The 15,702-nt window shown below is 38.1% G+C and overlaps 1 protein-coding gene and 1 non-coding gene across 11 annotated transcripts in view; one reads left to right on the top strand and one right to left on the bottom strand.

The window, feature by feature from the left end:
- The window catches only part of THADA (THADA armadillo repeat containing), a 366,352-nt gene that overhangs the window by 171,245 nt on the left and 179,405 nt on the right, over window positions 1-15,702 (bottom strand). The gene's annotated exons all lie outside the window — the stretch shown is intronic.
- On the top strand, window positions 5,084-5,189 carry LOC129030941 (U6 spliceosomal RNA). The gene has a single exon (XR_008500833.1). It is a non-coding gene; the product is annotated as a U6 spliceosomal RNA (small nuclear RNA).

Genomic DNA, 15,702 nt, shown 5'->3' with positions numbered 1-15,702 from the left:
TTCTAAGACTTTACAACGCAGTTGCCTCAAAATCCCCAGAGCCTTGGAAAAGCCGAATGTTTCCAAACATTCAACCTAATCACACTGAGGTATGAACAACTTAGAGAACCAACCAGTCTCTAATTTGCAGACCGTGAAGCAGAACAACGAAGATGATGCTGATAATAGCTAACATCTCCTGAACACTTATTAAAGACCAGGCTCTATATGTGGTACCTCATTTAAATCTGACAAGCCAGAGTGGCTGAGAGAAACTTTGTAGGCAATGTGGGGGAGGTATTTTTGAACTGAGGGAACTTTAAGGCTCAGTAGCACTGGGCAAGTCCCTGTATGTCACAGGAACCAGAGGCTTCAAAGTCTCCAAACGGCTTCAGGATCCAGCCAATATCCCCTTCCATCCTACCTCATTAACATAATTAACATTCCCCCAGTTCCTCCCCATTTCCTGGCCCACCTCCAGCCCTGATTCTTATTTTTCAGATGAGGCTATACCATGTGCAAAACAGAGGCCCCAAACTTCTGTCAATGATGAAAAGGACCATCCACTTGCTCTAGATGCCCCTACTTAACCAAGTGGTTCGCATCTTCGGAGCTGGGACGAGTTCAAAAAAGTTATGTCTGACCCTGACCCCACCCCCCCAACACACCCCCTAAAACCTCTCACAAAAGTTACTCAAGAATGCCAGCCATGCCATTATGGTCTGTTTGTCCTACAGCACAGCTGTCAGCTCCTGGGAAATGGTCATCTACTGACAACCCAAAGTTGAGACAACCCTATTTAACAGGCCATCTCTAAAGGCTGGGTGAGACACAGCAGGCTGAAGCTCTGGATTATACTACCTTCAAAAAATCTTTTTTCTATGTATGTTTTGGCAAGCCATCTAGTGCCTTTGCACATTCCAACTCATTCTCACTAGAGTAATGTCCTTTTACTCTTGTACTTTTACTCCTGTACTCTTGTAATGAAGAGGGGAACTCCTCTTCATCTTCTGAACTATGCTAAGGTATTAGATTTTTGTTTAGAGACAGGGTCTCGCTCTGTCACTCAGGCTGGAGTTCAGTGGTTTGATCATAGCTCACTGCAGCCTTGAATTCCTGGGCTCCAGTGATCCTCCCACCTCAGCCTCCTGAGTAGCTGGGATTACAGTCGGGTGCCACCAGGCCTAGCTAATTTTCTTTTTCTTTTCTTTTTTTTTTTTTTTTTTTTAAAGTAGAGACAGGGTCTCATACACCTGGCCTCAAGTGCTCCTCCCACTCTGGCATCCCAGAGTGCTGGGATTATAAGCATGAGCCACCATGCCTGGCCTCTGCTAAGGTACTACCTTTTTTGTGAAACTTTACTGTACCTTCTGTGATCAGAATCAATCACTTCCTTCTCTCTGCCTACTGCAATTGCATATTTAGCTCTGCCATAGCAGCCAGTGCATCCCACTTACCTTCCCCACAGTAGCTCTCAGGCATCATCATGTCTGCTAGACTGAAATGACACTGAGAACAGAAACAAGGTCTTCATAGTTCTTTATCACAGAGCGCATAGGACAGGGACTTAAGAACATGCTCGGGAATCCAGCAGACCTAAGTTTACATCTGAGTTCTGACACTTACTAGTGTGTGACTTTAGATAAGTCAGTAAACCTAGGTTTGTACCTTCTATAAATGGGGAAAAGGAAGAGTGCTCATTTCATAGGGCTGTTGTAAAGTTTAAATGAAATAATGCATGAAAATAAAACCTTTATACACATTTACAAATTGTTTTTCTCTAGTGTTCTTTGTCTCAACAACTGGCTGAGGAAACAGCCTGGCCTGTACCAAACAGGCTCCAAGTGCTCACACGGGCCTACCCTCCTCCTTCCCCTCTAAATGAGCTGGAAAGGAGAGGAGGCTTGAGTTTCTCTGGGGCCTATTCACTTGTTTATGTGAAGCCCATTGGCTTTATTCTCCAGGTCCAGGGCCCAAGTCTATTTTCTGTCGATTCTACCGCTTTTATACCAAGATTTCTTTTTCCTTTTTATTCTGTGTGGTTCGTAGTTTCAAATCTTGCCTTCAGGAAAACATATATGTGTGGGTACGTGTGCATGCATAAAAGAAACCACACACACACACAAAGTTTGTATCCAGTGAGTTAGAAAAAGCAAATATTTCTGCAAGTCCTGTAACTATTAAATATGTTTTTGTTATAAATGTGGCATTCCTGAAGCTCTTTTCCACATTCTCAGGTGAGTTCAGTGATGGCCAAGGTTGCCAGATTCTCTACTTGTTCTTCCTATGCCAATATTCCATTCATCAAAGGATCTACCACCACCACCCGAACTAGTTGCTCCTTTTCCTGCAATTAAAACCACTAGCACATAAAAATTGCATTGACTGTAATCTTGCCCTCTGCATAGCTCAGGGATTTCTTTATTCAAATATATTTCTTGGAAGAGTAATGAGTTCGGGGCTTTTAAAGTTTGATTTTTTAAAAATCCCTGGTTTGGGTAGTAAGGAGAAAATAAGAGCTGTAGACAGTAGCTAAGCTAAAAACTGCACATTTCCAGACACACAAAGTAACTTCAGGTAGAATGTTTAAATACGTTATCTATTGGGCAGCTCAAAAGCTCTTTGCAAATTAATTCTAAGCAACACATTAAACCCTTAAAAAAAAAATTATGAAGAAAGGCCAACAATAAGCCACAACAGAACATCTGAAAACTGTAGTGTGTGACCACTTGAGACAAGCCCAACCACAGAGTCTAAGCCTCAGAAAAGCATGCTTTTGAGGTCACCTTCACACTGCCTCCCAGTGACCCAGGCTGACAGGCCACAGGCTATTAATTCCAGGCTGTGAAATGTCAGCTGCTGGGAGCTAGAAATCGGCCTCCATCATCTGGACATCCCTCCACTTGCCCCTGCAAGAAACAGGCACGGCATTCAGCAACCTGACGTGGCAGAAACACAGTCCCAGGTGCAATGGCTATGGCTACTTGATTCATACCATCCCTTTCAGTGCTAGGAAATAAGGCAAGGAAATTTTCCAACAGGGAGGGGTGAAGGTATACAATGTGGTTGTTACTTTAAAAGCTCTCTAAACAATATGCTTTAATTGTTCAGAATTAGAAATATTCTTAAATAAATGAAAAGATGCATGATTTCTGAATGCTAATTTCTGGTTACTTGCTGATCAAAATGTAGCGATGAAGCATGAAAATTACATTTCATCTGAAATTTCATTTAAATGTTTCATCATTTTTTGAGACAACAACAAATACAATTTGAAACTAAATTTTTCAGATTCCAACCAAATGTTTTAGACAGCTGGGAAGAAGATTCTCCTCAGGGGCACTGAAATGTGCTATACCTTAGCAATAATTCTTTCCCGACTCTGGGAAAAACATGGAAAAGACTTCATAGCAAAGTACATACAAAGACATTGGGAGCCCTAGAAAATAAAAGGGAATCATCTTTCCTAAGCAAGTAAAAATAACCGCTAGACTTAGTTGGAAATTTTGGCATAATCTTCCCTCCCAGCCTATCTGAGGGGTTTCTCTCTGACCCTGTACCAATGAGCCACACTCTGGTCTACTGTTCTCCTCACGCAACAGCTGGAAAAGCATTCCAGATCTACCCTCGGGGTTCTTGGGCTGGGATGAGCTGCGTGTAAGGCAGGAGCTGGGCTGCAGCATATGCAGACTGAATGAAAGAGCTGCACATTCCTCCCAATCGCAAAACCCTTCACAATGTTTCTGCTTGGGCTACACAAACAACCAAGAAATGAGCACATTCAGGCAGCCACTGACTCTTTAAAGGGGGCTGAACATAATAACACTTGGCCCCTCAGCATGTCTCCTTTCCTTGCAGGCAGTGGATGGGTCTGAGAAATCAGTAACAGGCTGGCTTTCCTTTGGTGTTGACTGCTCAAAGGCCAAGTTCTCAAAGTGATTTAATACAGTTGAAACTCACACCATTATCCTTTAGAGCAAGAGATTCCATATTTACAGTGATTGATTTTTCAGTTCACAAACACAGGAACGGGTAGTCATTTTAAGACACTACACAAAGGAATAGAGAGAATTTATCATCTTATTTTTTAAACCCTATTATATATAACCCTACTATATAGAGATAGAAGGTTTAGAAAGGAATGCTTTTATTGACATTAAAAAACTTTTTTTTAGCTTTCAAATTTTCTAGAACCTATGATAGCTCTCTATTGTCACATTAAATACATATTCTTATTCTGGTATTCAAAGTACTCTAATTGTAGTCCAAGGCTGACTGGACAAATCAAAGGTGCTGAGTAAATTTTTCTTTGACCAATTTAACTTTTCAGGTGATTATCTCTGAAATGATATTAAAATCTTAGACAATCTAAACATCCTGTGAGTCAAGGGAATGCTCAACATACACCAATTCTATTAACTTCCCTTTTTTGACAATAATCTGTTACATTTATAAAAGATTCTGATATCCACGCTAAAAAGAAGGAAGGAAAAAAGGAAGTGAAGGTAGGAATATTTACTGAGTGCCTGCTAGATGCCAGGCAATGTGCTAGGTACTTTAAAATATTTTCTCTCATTTTTAGTACTCAGATAAACCCTTTAAAATAAAGTACATCATATTATATAAATATATGTGGGTTTTCACTCTAGATAGTCTATGGGAACATAAAAAGAATGAATTCCCAAATAAAATGTAACCACAACCAAATAAAATGTCTTGTGCCAATTTTTTTGTTGTGATAATGAATGAGGAAACCTTTATAGGCAATTTATCCCACTAATTTCAATGGCTGGAATGCATATTTGCAGGTCTCATACATAAGGAATTGGTAGTCTAAATGTTTCCTACTGCTCTAACTAGTGTTAAACAAAACAAAGCCCAAAGCTTTATTCAATATTATCTTTAAGGAAGGCAAATTAGTCACCAGGACTTCGAAGCAAGTCACCCACCAAGTTGCAGCCATCAACCAACGTTTACGAAGAACCCCACATCAGACTGCGACAGGTTCCACAAATGCTGTGGCAGTGTCCCCTGGTATCCTCTCTCAGTACTGATCACCTCAGGTCAAATCATTTACAGTCATTCAAAGTACAGTATTGATTTCGTGCTTGCCTCGGCAGCACATATACTAAAATTGGAACAATACTGAGAAGATTAGGTTGCCCCTGAGCAAAGTATAGTATTTATTTAAAGACAAGTTTGAATTGCCCAAGAATAAAAATCTTCAACATTACTAATGACAAGAAAAGACACATACATGTCAGCACATTGGCAGAATCTTCTTGGGCGTAGAAGAAATACACAGTCATCAGCTTTAAGTGACTTTTTTAGTGAAGTGAAACCTACTGTGAAGCAGAAGCACTTACATGGTTTCCTTTGTGTCTCTTACGCAAGGCTACTTTTAAGACATCCTCACATTAAAATATGAGTATCTAACAATGTGGCCACAGCAAGTTACATAATATCCTTTCACATCCTCATCTATAAAAGCTTATTAGAATAAATGATCTCCAAAGTCCTCTTCAAAAACAAAATTCAATCATGGACATTTAAACATTCCAGGCAGATAGCTATCTTTTTTATTTTAAAATATCATTACGACCTCTCTTGTTCCATTGCTTAATCTCATAATATCAATGCTAATAATAAAAGTTTTATGTCTAACACTAACCATACTCAATCTTTCTATAGTTGGAGCCAATTTTCTCTAGTTTGAGCCTCTGTGGAGTTGGAGAACAAATGACCAGTGTTTTCTACACAGAGGAAAACTCTTCATTAACTCTACTGGAATCCCGTCATGAAAGCACCCTTTACTCTTCTGAGGGCTACAACCACTCCAACTCCTTTCATCATGTAGAACCTCTTCTCTAGAATCTCATTAATTATTTTGCATCTACAGAGGGTTAAAAGAATCTTCCAAATGCCATCAGCTAAAACAATGATTGGTGCTACTGCTGTATGAGAGAAATTTGAGTATTTCTTTTAATTTGATTGCTTTGCAGAGACTGCAATTTGTTTTTGCTGAAGCTAATTAATGCCCCTGAATGACCCTCCTCATGTTTCACAGAAACACTTCAAGCTAAAACCAGAAAGAATGAATTTTTAAAAATAATAAAGCACAAGGAAAGCTTTGAAAAATTCCAAAAAATTGCTTTTTTTTTTTTGGCCTGGAAAAATGACATAAAAGAGCAACAGATATTGAGATATTAGCAACAGACTCATTCAAGGTATCTTTTCTCAAATGAAAATTGCAATTAGGTAAGTTGAGTCATATTTTAGCATGCCTACAGTATCCCAAATAGACTACTGCCAGTCAGTTTTTAAATACCCCCCTGAGAAAGTCTGACATCCTCCTTTGGTTATCCCAGTACCCGTATTTACACTGCCAGTCAAAAAAATACTTCCTTATACAGTATAATTATACTTTTTCTTGCTGCAATTTAATTTTGTTTTTCTGGTTCTACACGCCAGGGAAACAAATAAATCTATGTCTAAAAGACTTGTATCCAAAATATATTCAGAATAATAAGAAAACAAAAGCAGGCATGATGGCTCACACTTGTAATCCCAGCACTTTGGGAGACTGAGGCAGCAGGATTGCTTGGGGCCAGGAGTTCGAGACCAGCCTGGGCAAAATGAGACCCTGTCTCTACAAAAAATAAAAAAAATAGCCAGGCATGGTGGCATGTGCTTGTAGTCCTAGCTACTCAGGAGGCTGAGGTAGGAGGATTGCTTGAGCCTAGGAGGTTGAGGCTACAGTGAGCTGTGACTGTGCCACTGCACTCCAGCTAGGATGTCAGATCAAGATCTCATCTCTTAAAAAACAAAACAAAACAAAACAAAAAACAGAGAGAGAGAAGAAAAGAAAGCAAACAATCTGACAGAAAAATTGGGTCAAAGCTTCAAACAGATACTTCAGCAAAGAAGATATATGAATGCCAAATACATGTAAAGATGCCCAACATCCTTAGACATTAGTAAAGTTTAAATTAAAACCCCAGTGAAATACTACTATATACTCACTAGAAAGGCTAAAGTTAAAAGGACTGAGCATACCAAGTGTTGGCTAGGATATGGAACAATTAGAATTCTCATACTCTACTAGTGGGAATGTATAATCACTCTGGAAGACAATTTGGCAGTTTCTTAACAAGTTAAGTATATACTCACCACTCAGCTCACCTGTTTAATTCCTGTGTATTTACACTAGAGAAATGAAAGCCTAAGTCCAAAAAGAGACTCCTGCATGATTGTTCCTAGCAAGTTATTTGTTACTAGTTGATGCATACAACACAAATATCGCTCAACAGCTGAATACACAAACAAATTGCAGTATATCCATACAATCGAATACCATTTGGCAATAAAAATAAGCTACGGATACACCTAACAACATGGCTGAATCTCAAAATAATTATACTGAGTGAAAAAGCCAGACAAAATAGAATACATCCTGTATGAGTCCATTTACCTAAAATTCTAGGAAATGCAAATTAATGTACAGCGACAGAACATAAAACAATCATTGCCAGGGAGGTGGGGGAGGGGAGGTTGGGTAAGGATTACAAAGGGTGATGGCTATGTTCCTTACCATGACAGTGATAATGGTTTTATGGGTATATAAAAATATCAAATTGTATACTTTAAACATGTGCACTTTATTTTACATCAATTGTACCCCAATAAAGTTGTTTTTAAAAGAATAATCTTTCATATACATTAGAAAAGTTGTTACATATTCTGTCTTGCTTTCTTAGCCTCCAGCTCCATCTCCAAAACATCTCAAGTCTTCTCTTCCTCAGATTAAACAAGCCCAGCTATTTCCTTTAAACTTTTACAACCAGAATTAATGTTTCCTTGTGCTCTTTTAAAAAATCAAATCAATAAACACTTAAATCCTAACAATCACACAAGAATTAAAAAACAAAATTTTTTTGGACAATGTTCTGAATCTTTCACATGTTCTAGACAGGCTCAGAGAAGTTAACTGACTTGCCCAGGCTCACAAAGGGAATGAATGTATGAGCTAGGATTCAAAGTCAAGTCTGTCTCACCGCAGAGCCTGTGCTAGTAGCAAAAATGAGTGTTCCCCATCTCTGATATTTTTACCACCATAGAAATTAACAACAATAGCACATATTAAAAGAAATTCAATTTTATTCATTTTAAGGACACTTGACAGCTCCAATTATTCAACCAAGTGATGCCAAATTTGTTGGGCCAGCTTTAATAAACTCACCTGCTGTATTTAGCCGTATGATTTTGTAGTGGTTATTAAGGAAAAAGATTCCCCTCCCCCCAACTTGATTAGATTAAACCTGCTTTCTAATATTTTGAACAGCCTTTTAATTTGCTTATTCCATCGTGAAAAGGTAATTTTCAACACATACCAGTTTTAGTCACCCTAAATTCTGACAGACAGAAGCCAAATCAGTGCATTATTTTTCAATATATTCCAAATGAATGCACAATGGAGACTGCTGTGCAAAGTTAGAAGATGAAACAAAACTGATTACATACACCTATACCCTGCCACTAATTAAAAATATACTAGTGTTACAAGTATACAATTTCAATGGTGGTGGTATCTTTGTTCAGAAGCATGGTACATTACTATATAGCTGAAGCCCTCTAGCATTTAATTAGGTTACTAATTATGAGAAGAATCACATTACCTTCAAGTCTTTCCCTGGATTGTGACCAAGACTTAGTATATTAATTTCATGGTGACTGTGTTTTAAGATGGGAAACATGTCAGTAAGGAATACTGGTCACATCTTTCAAAGTGTTCAGGTGATGAAATTTTAGCTGTGGCAGAGTTTGAGACATTAATTAGAAGAAAATACTGCTAATTCCCACTGCCAATTTTGATGATCAGATGATATTTTATGTTGGATTTTAAACATGAGTAGCATTCAAAGTCTTCACAGGGGATACACACATGAATATAAACAGAAGAAAATTAAGTGACATTCTTTATTTCCGTTTGAGTTCAATCAATTAACAAATTTAGCCTCAATTCAGTATCATCTTACTCCCCAGCTTTCTTCCTTGCCTATCAAAATAATACAACTAATAATAAAGCCGGTGCAAAATGTATGAGTCACTCTTCAGTCATGCCAAATGCATAATCTTCAACCCAAGATTAAAAATAAAGTGCTATGTGTGAAATTCAATACTGTTTAACTTTTGGGTGCTAAAATATAATATTTCAAAAGAAATTAAACAATCTGGATCACTTCTGTTCATTTTCATGATTTCATCAGCAGATTTCTATGGCTTTGACTACATTTGCTCGTGTTCAGATCCTGGGTAAACTGGTGGAATTTGGCATCACTTAGTTTATAATCTGTATCACCAGTTCGTACAAGTCACAGAAAAGTTCTCCACTCCCCTATATACTTCAAAGCATTTCATTTATTATTCAAATAGTTCTTCTGACAAAATCATTAGTCAAGAAGAAAGTAAAGTAATCTTATTTTTTAAAAGACACACCTTCCACACCAGACTGCTTTAACTAACCATGCTATTCTTGGCAAAGTCTTTATTTCCTAAAGAATACATTTAATTTCAACTTTTCTTACCTCTGAGAAGGTCAGGGCTTGTTTTTACTCGTTTTCACTCAAAGTGAGCTTTTATATATTTTAAGTTTACCTTAACTTCTTCCTAAATCCCTATATTTTCTAGCCTTTTCTAAAGAAAACACTAAATTTAAATATGTGGAAGTTACTGAAGTCATAATGAATGTCTCATAACTATCTTCAAATGATGACAGGTATGAGTGCATGAGTTCAATACACACTTACAGGGAAAAAAGAGACATCTTTTGGTCAGAGTTCTGAGTTAAGGGCATTCGGGGTTAATGATAAAAAAAGCTTCATGATTTGAAATAGGGTTATTTTCTTTATTTCCCTCTCTCCCCTCTTCTCTCCTTTCTATCCTAAAAATTCATACTGTAGCTATGTCATAGGGCTATTTTCTTTACTTTCCCTTTCCTCCCTCCCTTCCTTCTTTCTATCCTAAAATTCATACTGTAGCTATGTCACCAGGTAACATGTTTGCAGGGTCTGAGAAGTTTCTTGGCTTGATGAGAAAAACACAACAGTCTAGTCCTAAAACCCCACCACCACCCCCGCCCCATCACCAGTGAGGCTGAGAGGGTTGGCTGAATCGTAAGTCAGCAGTCTGATTAGCAAAGATGGGTTGGGTTTTGGACAGAACCTAATACAGCAGCATAAGGTGAGATACAAATTTAATACGGTCAAGAAATATATGCTTGGCTACTTAATGGCTGCCAGATACCACAGATGAGGTTATCTTACCTAATACTACATTTCTAGTCGTGGAACATTTCAACAACACTATTTGATAATCAAAGCCTTAGGCACTACTATTTCAGCCATCAAGTGACCCATTGCCACTTCTTTTGGTTCATTTGTAGAAAGAGAGCGGCTATCATGGTTCAGAGTCAATCATTTTCAAGACAGAAAGGGCTCTTTTCCAATCCTAAACTTCCTAGTATGTTCATATGATGGTGACAAAGCGGTCTCTTCATCTTCTTCTGTTCATTAAGGTATTTGGTACTCACAGTCCCACAGTTCTTAAATGGATACATAATGCTTTATATGCAACAGCAATCCCATTCAAAATAATGCAGGCCATGCAGCCCACCCATATTGTACAGCTGGGCCTCAGAATCCTCAGAGGATTGGTTCTAGGACCCGTGAGATGCTTAGGTCCCTTATGTAAAGTATGCACAGTATTTGCATATAACCTATATATATCCTCTGGTACACCTTAAATAATCTCTAGAATACTTATAATATTTAATACAATGTAAATGTTATGTAAGTTATGTTGTATTGTTTTTACATTTACATTATGTTTTATTGTTGTGTTTACTTTTTCTCCAAATGTTTTTGATCTACAGTTGGTTGAATCCATAAATGATTGGATGAGGTCCAACTGTATTTCCAACTGTGACTGAAGCACTGGAGCTGTCAGGAAGTAATATTTACTTTTATTGTGGTAAAACACACATAACCTAAAATTTACCATTTTAACTATTTTTAAGTGTACAGTTCAGTGGCATCAAGTACATTTACCAATGTTTTATTTTAGATTCAACTGGACTCTGGCCTTGATGCTTGGATATCTAGTCATTCATTGGTTGATACTCACGTCTTCACAGATATACATGTCATTCTATTTCCAGGTAACCTCTTGGCTAGGTATTCGAAGTCAGAGTTCATCCAACATACTATGGTTTGTATGCTTGAGGTGAAGAATGAACCACCAAAATGAAGCATTTGTCTATTTCATTCCAGATGAAAGATAGAAACTTTGATCTTCTCTTTCTCGCCAATAAACCTTTCAGAAAATAAGGAACCCACTATTCCTTGACCTTTGGGATTTTTACAAACTTCAGACTGCAGTTCAGAACATAGACTAGAAACTGTCCAAGAAAAACATGCCCCAAATGAACAGGATATAAACAAAACTGTAACTAGGTAATTAATGGTAGGGACTTGACTCCCCTCACTGCTTCTCTGATAACAATCTGGCACTTTATCAGCAGGGTCTTTTATCTGGAAGGATTCACTGTGTTCTGCTGCTTGGAACTATTCTGGGAGGGCACAAAGACAAGCTTTCATCTTAGAAAGGAAATGGAACTACATCTAGAAGGGGTAAGAAAGAGTTAAAGCTGTAAAAAGAACTCCAAGTCTTTCCCTGCCAGAAAGGAGAGGTAAATGGAAAACACGATGCCCTGTTTCACTGAAAACATCAGAGCAAATTCTAATGGGAAAGAAATCACTGCAGTCTTCCAAAGGTGGCAACTTGCTTTCTCCCTTTGTTTCGAGTTCTACATTTTCTCCCCAACGTATTCTATTTATCTTCCTGTCAAAACCAAAGAAATGTAAACTAATTCATACTATGGCATAAATGACTACTAATAACTTTTAAGTAATTTATGTTCCACTGAGGTGTCCATTTTAGAAGGGATCAAAACCATATACTAAAAGAATGAAAATCTCCAAGGTTTAGCTCATAATGGAGGAGGCACCTGAGAAAATTAAGTGGGTAGAGGGCACTGCTTATGACCTGTCAAATCATTTAATATAGGTTTCAATTACCCTAGGGGTAAAGCTGGTCTGGGTCAGTGACTACAATGGAGTCAGATCTGGCCCTTCCAGTGGCATCATTCCTAGGGAAAAAGGGACTGTTAATGGGAGTATGTATTCATTAGTAGTAGTACAACGTGCTCCCTTTATTCTGTCTCCAAGCATGGGCACTCCACTCAGATCTCATAACAATGTCGTGGATTGGTTATGGAAGAACTCAGGAAAAAACAGGGATTTAAATTCCTCATCCTACTTAGAACTCAGGAATATTTATCCAAGGTTGGGCCAGGGTGGGTGGCCAATTACAAAATCTAGAGCCTGGGGCTTCTGTGCCAGATCATGGATTGCCCAGCGACACTAGTTCTCTTCTGTCAGGCTGTGGAGCCCCCGAGGTTCATATCTAGGGCCCTCGTGACACTTCACGGTGGGTCAGGCAAGGAGGAGGACACAAGGAAGCTGCTCTGCTGGCTAGCTTTCAACGGGGAATTCTATCAGGACATGGCATTCTGAAGTTGCTACTTTAGAGACATGTTCAACCATGAAGCAGAATGCAAATCTCTCTCTAGTCTTTTCAAGTTTTTCTTAAGTCCAGTTTTCATTCTGGCTACAAATTAAATTCTGATGTCTTAAATCACGCAGAAAAAAGGGTGGGGGGATAATAAATGATTGAATTATAATAATTATATGACCCTGAAGCTTAACTAGAAAAAATAATTCTATTTCTTAAGTTTCTCTTCAGTAGAATTATGCAGGTTATAATTAGTATTAAGTCAATTTTACTTTTCATTTTATCCAAACCAGAAAGAAGCTGAGCAAAAGGGATTCTCCTGGGAAAAAAAATGAATAAACATTCAAGCAAGAAACAAACCAGTGCTACTCACACATCACCCAAAAACACAGATTAGTGTCTGAAAATATTTTCTGCCCACTGTTTTGTAAATTCTTTTCTTGTCTGTGGTGACACATCCCTCAGTAACAATTCAACTTTTCCCGGGCTACCCAGATGTATTTTTCCACAGTTTCTGCTAAAACAGATGCTTCTTTCCTGTATGATTTAATAACCAAAAGGGAGCAGGCTTATTTACACAGTAGCCTGTAGATTTCATACAAATATATATTTTGTTAATGCTCCAGACACTGTAGAGACTGAACAGAAAAATCTCATTAATGTGGGCATACCTATTTTTGGTTTTGTGATTATTCAGACTGAGGCCTACTATAGCCTACTGTAGGACTGAGAGTTTTCATCTAAAGTAGACAGAAATGTGGCATCTCTTGGGGGCTGGTGGTCAGGGCACAAATGTCCCAGATCAGGAATTTTCCCTAATGCAAAAACCCCAGGGGACACAGCTCATCCTCCGTGTACCCTCCACACAGGTTTTGGCTGGTAACCTTTGGATAATTATGAAAAGAGGGAAGTAGGACTATGTACATAAAAGATATAAAATGGGCAAACAAAGCGGGGTGTGAACCCACTTCAGAGGCCTTGGAGTACAGATGACCAACTAACAACTTAACCAGATGCTATTGTTATTTACCCATTAAAGCAGTTTCCTAAAGTTATTATATGCAGTCCTAAGTAACAAAACCTTCCTTTCATACTATTCAGTAATGTAAACACTTCACAGATTTAGATTTCCTTTTTTTCCAAATCAGTTTACAATTAGTGCATAAGAAAACATTGGCAATTTAAAGAAGTTTCAACACGAATTGATATCCTCATGACTGTTTTCTTTATAAGAGAGTAAAAAGAGAAACCACCAAGTTACTATATGTGAAAGTACACTCTAAAGTTAAATTCTTATGTAAACATTTGCTATTACTGTTTTTTTTTCTAGCAACCCTAAAGATTTTCAAAATTATGTAAAGCAGTGGAAACTTAAGATGACATACTAAAGACAGATAGAAAACATATTTTCTAAGAGTTTAAAAATTATGCATAAATAGCAGCCCACAAATAATCTCATTAAGATTTTAGGCTTCTTAGCCTCAAGCTACATTCTCTCTTTACTAAGACACTTATAACTGTGCAATGACCCATGATTTCCTATTATAATAAGGAAAATTTCCTTTGTAAGAAATTCTCAGTGTTTCTCAAGAATCTGAAAACTTCAGTTGAGCCAGTTTTATTTAGCAACCTGTCACAACCACTTAAGCTTTATTGCAAGTTTTTCTTCCTTTTCTCCTGATTTCAGATTAGAAAATGAGACTACTGCCAACGTAATGCCCAAGGGGGGAAATATCTCAAGAAAGCAAAGTAAGTCCAAATGTTTGTTAGGTAAAGCTGCAGGTTAATTTTGGCATGCTGAGAACTACCCTGTCATACTTCACAGATACAGCATCATAAACAGATGAGCAAAAGCAAGTATTACAGTGTTAAGAGCTAGAATAGCTAAAGAAGTCGCTAACAGCATGGGTTCTAGAGTCAGACTGGGTTCAAATTCATGCCTTATCACCACCAGTATGAGCTAGGTAGGACACATTTAGAAAGTTCCTACTGCCCAACATTCCCCCCTCTGTGGAATGGGATAATAACGACAATGACTTGATAGTGTTGTCATCATGATTAAATGAGTTGATATGTGTAAAGTCCTAAAATATTGCCTGGCTTATAGTAAACATTTGCTAATTATTATCATTTATCACTAATCAGGATGGAAAAAATAGGAGCAAAAAAGAGATAAAAAGCATCATCAAAAAGGATACCTCATTATGCCAAAAACCATATCTGTCTGATTCACCACTCTATTTCTAGTGCCTGAAACATAATTGTTTTCAATAAATATCTGTTGAGTGAATGAATAAATGAATTTGCCCTGACTCCTTAGGGAGTCACTTTTTGACTGTGTGCATATTATGTCTACTCTCTCTGGGCCTCGGCTTTTCGCCTCCAAAGAAAAGTACCAGCACCTGCTACTTGCTACCTCAAACTGATGATAATCTACGTAAGAAGCAAAGCAAATCATTTCAAACTTACTGGAGGGCTTTCAGAAGTCAGTGATTTTTTAAACCAATGCTCCTTTGTTACTGGGCATGCATGAACACAGTCACTGACAGCGGGAGGAACCTCTGTGACACCCTGAGTCCTGATTCTGATATGTTTCCCTTAAAGAAGTCCCCTGACTGCAGCTACCCAGGTAGAGCAAGATGTCAGACATTGTACTAGGCCCTAAAAGAAGGCTGCTCAAACTTCAGTGTGCAGAGGTAATCGAAATTCTCAACTTTTGGATGTGTGTGAGACACGCAGAAGAAGCTGTCCAATAGAAAGTTGAACTTGTGATTCTATATGAGTTCTAGATCTAGGACTAGGTAAGCGTAGGTGAGTGATAACCCCAGAGAGAGCATGCAAAGTGAAAAAGAAAAGGTTTGAGGGCAGGACAAACAGGTACATCAATGTTTGAGAGGCAGCGGGAGGAAGGGGGCCCTCCAAGGAGAGAAAGAAATAACGGCCAGAGAAGCCACAGAAGAAAGAACTCAAGAAGAAAGGAGTCTGCAATAGCATCAAACACCAGGGAAAAAGCAGAAATGAGAAGGAATGAAAACCACCCAGTGGCTTTTTTAATAAGGAGGTCACTCCTATTTACCTTTGTTGGTGCAGTTT

The sequence above is a fragment of the Pongo pygmaeus genome, chromosome 12, assembly GCF_028885625.2.
Source record: "Pongo pygmaeus isolate AG05252 chromosome 12, NHGRI_mPonPyg2-v2.0_pri, whole genome shotgun sequence".
Taxonomy (NCBI): domain Eukaryota; kingdom Metazoa; phylum Chordata; class Mammalia; order Primates; family Hominidae; genus Pongo; species Pongo pygmaeus.
Note: the sequence above shows the minus strand (reverse complement) of the source record. Positions and strands in the feature narration are given on the sequence as shown.